The sequence below is a fragment of the Cervus elaphus genome, chromosome 33, assembly GCF_910594005.1.
Source record: "Cervus elaphus chromosome 33, mCerEla1.1, whole genome shotgun sequence".
Taxonomy (NCBI): Eukaryota; Metazoa; Chordata; class Mammalia; order Artiodactyla; family Cervidae; genus Cervus; species Cervus elaphus.
Genome location: NC_057847.1, coordinates 43083978 through 43087490, shown reverse-complemented (window position 1 = coordinate 43087490; position 3513 = coordinate 43083978). Strand labels below are relative to the sequence as shown.

Here is a 3513-nt window from a genome sequence, read left to right as displayed (position 1 = left end):
TTGCTATTTCATCTCTTCTGGATTAAATGGAAACCTCTGGTAATGAGTACTGAATTTTCCCAGCCTGGTTTTCAGGTAAATGAGCCAATAATATTTTCTATTCTTATTTTTACTCTCTGCTCTACTTTTATTTCAGAGCAATCTTGGCTTGCGTGCTTAGTTGCTCAGTTGTGTCCAATTCTTTGCAACCCCATGGACTGTAGTCCACCAGGTTCCTCTGTCCATGGGATTCTCCAGACAAGAATACTGGAATGGGTTGCCATGCCTTTCTCCAAGGATTCTTCCTGACACCGGGATTGAACCCACGTCTCCCACGTTACAGGTGGATTCCTTACCATCTGAGCCACCAGGGAAGTCCAATCTTGGTTTATGTACCTTTGGCTAAAGTTGGCAATATCCTTAGCTCTGTAAGGAAAGGTTCTAGAATCATAAGGAAGTAGTAAAGTCACTGGTGGGAAAATTGTGGACCGGCCATGTAAAATGAAAAGTTCTACTTTTTCTCTGTCCTAGTCCCATTCCTAGTCCACATGTGAAGTCTTATATGCAAGCTTATTTGTTTCTAGGGAATGGTTATCTTTTGGTCAGACTCCAAGATGCCAGTGGTTTTCTCCATTTTGATTCTTAATATGTCTTCAACTCAAATGCTTATAGAATTCAGTGGGAGGATCTTATTGTACCAGCATCTGTATGAGATAATTGTCATGTTCATTAATCTGCTTTACCTTCCTGAGTCATTAAAATAGAACATTCTTGATATTTAGACTATTAGTGCTAAGTGAAGTCACTCAGTCGTGTCTGACTGCGACCCCATGGACTGTAGCCTACCAGGCTCTTCCGTCTATGGGATTTTCCAGGCAAGAATACTGGAGTGGGTTGCCATTTCCTTCTTCAGTAGATCTTTCCAACCCAGGGATTGAACCTGGGTCTCCTGCATTGTAGGCAGATGCTTTACCGTCTGAGCCACCAGGGAAGTCCAGCCTCACCCAAAACCTGTTGTACATTTCAACCATAGGTTATTGTGATAACACCACATTCAAGGGTTATCATGACTTTGCTTCTATATATCTGAGAGCTAGATAATAATGTAGAAATTCAGAAGAAGTAGAAGGAAAGCAAGAAGCAAAAGCGGAAAAAGAAAAGACCTTAGAAATCAAGTCTTATGATATATCCCCTTCTTGTTCATTTAAATACATATCTATGTGTGCATATATATATGCACTTAGAGAATTATGTTATGTCAAGTGAAAATAGAAAGTTGCAGATTGATGGGTATAGTACGATTACATCAGTAAAAACAAGAACAAGATATTTGTATAAAGAAGGATGTTGAAAAACATAGGAGACATTTTGTATGTTGGTTATTCAGTGGGGAGACTGGAGAAGTACAGGGGAAGTTGGGAGGACATATTTAGCTTTGCCTTTATATGCCTTCTCCCTGTATTATTTCACTTATTGTACAATTAGAAGGTATACTTCTGCATTATAGGTAAATCCAATGAAGAAAAAGCTAAATATAAATATATAGGATAGAATTTTGGAAGAAAGTATTCAACCAAAATTCTAGGCTGGCTTTGTTACTCTGGGTAAATGTTTTGTTTCACCAAATTTTGAAGAATGTTCAAAATAACATGACTTCAGGTTTTTTTCAGATGAGCAACAGTAGTGGAGAATTAGCCAATTGTGAATGTTGATCAGAATTCAAGATGTGTTTTAAGCATTCATGCTATCTAAATATAAATAAAGTATATTTTCTTTCTCAAAGATTAGCAGCATCTTCTGGGATAAAAAATTAAGTAGAAGTGGCTCAGACACACAGTTCATTGTGGGATTTGGAAGGACCTTTGCAATAATTTTAAAGCTATGTTCTTATTCTGTAGTCTATTTTGTGAGCTCAGTTAAAAACAACTGCCCCTGTTGTCACTCGAGAGAAGCAGAGTTCAGGTAATCTCATTCTTTGCTCTGTCCCAAAGTGCTTAACCCCTTTCTCCCTTCTGTGCACACACTCCAATCAGCACAGACACTTTTCATTACTTCCTGAAAAATCACAATGTCAGAATCTTTTGGATTTTTAGATAACCCTAAGATCATCATAAAGGGACTTGGAGGCATCCAGCAAATCTCTCACACAGAAACACTAATTGGACAGAGATTCTGGGCTTTTAAACTTAAGCTCTGTGTGTATTTAAGGTTGACTAAGATTAAAGTGGAAAGAGAAGAGGAAGAAAGTAATTTGCTTCCATGCACTCATTTCTAGTGCTCCAGGGGAGAAAGTCTCTAAAGACCAGCGTCAAAGTTCTGGAGGCCTTTTTGGTTTGCTCTCTATTTTAACATTTTGTGATAATAATACAGGGAAAGAAAATAAAAATATTCTATATCCTACTATGTCCTCTCAAAAGATAGAAATATGAAACCTAAAAAGAAAGTTAATATACACATGCAAACACAGAGATCAAAAACACTGAATGCATGGAAGGAGGGAAGCAAAGAGGAGAGGGAGAAGGGAAGGGAGGAAAAGGTGACAAAGAAAAAAAAGAGGATGAGGACAAAAGAGACAGAGAAATCAATCTCATAAGAGAAGAGTAGAAAAGGAGAAAAAATGTGATCAATAAGAAAATTTCATATTTGTCTCAATATGAACTGTATTTTCATGCATGCATGCATCAGCCACTTCAGTCATATCTGACTCTCTGCAACCCTATGGGCCATAGGCAATGGACAGGCTCTTCTGTCCGTGGGATTCTCCAGGTAAGACTATTAGAGTGGGTGGCCATGCCCTCCTCCAAGGGATCCTTTTAACCCAGGATTCAAACCTGCATCTCTTCGGTTTCCCGCACTGGAAGGTGGGTTCTTTACCACTAGCACCACCTCATCGCCTGTATTTATTGACTATAAGCAATGGCTGAAGCAACGCTCCAGATTGGCAGTGCAGCTGGAAGTAGTTAGAGGGCATGTCTCTTCCTTGAATAATATAGAGGTGAAAGGAAATAAGTGAAAAGAGGAGGATTCGGATCTGAGAATATATCGAAAAGTATAAGATAAAGCTCCATGATGACTTCAATGCTGGAAACCAAGAAAAGTGCAGTGCTCTTATGTTATAGGCACTCAACACGATAGATGCCTGCCTCTTTATCAGGCAGTAAGTTTGCAATACTCATCTCCTACACAGTTGTCTGTGGGATTATTTGTTCCCTAAAATCTTAGAAGAGCCAACAGGATATTTGAAAGACATTTTGCTGTATTTTACCACTACAAACAAAATGAGGAACAAATCCTAAAAAGGCTAATATATCAGAATTGAACAAGACAGTTTTTTCAAGTACATATTCCTTATATAATTACTAGATTTAATATATTATATTCAAATTATGTACTAAATATAATATTGTAGTAGTGAGAACGGGAGAGATAAAGAGAAATAAGAATATATATACTCCTAACTCTTACAAAGAATTCAAATTGCTGCTCCAAAATAATTTTAAAAAGAAACTGAGTTCTATTACATAAAATCTTTAA

At 37.6% G+C, this 3513-nt stretch overlaps 1 non-coding gene across 1 annotated transcript; it reads right to left on the bottom strand.

Annotated features, from left to right (window-relative positions):
* Positions 1 to 898: 898 nt before the first annotated feature.
* Positions 899 to 970, bottom strand: TRNAC-ACA. Its single transcript has one exon. It is a non-coding gene; the product is annotated as a tRNA-Cys (tRNA).
* Positions 971 to 3513: the final 2543 nt, after the last annotated feature.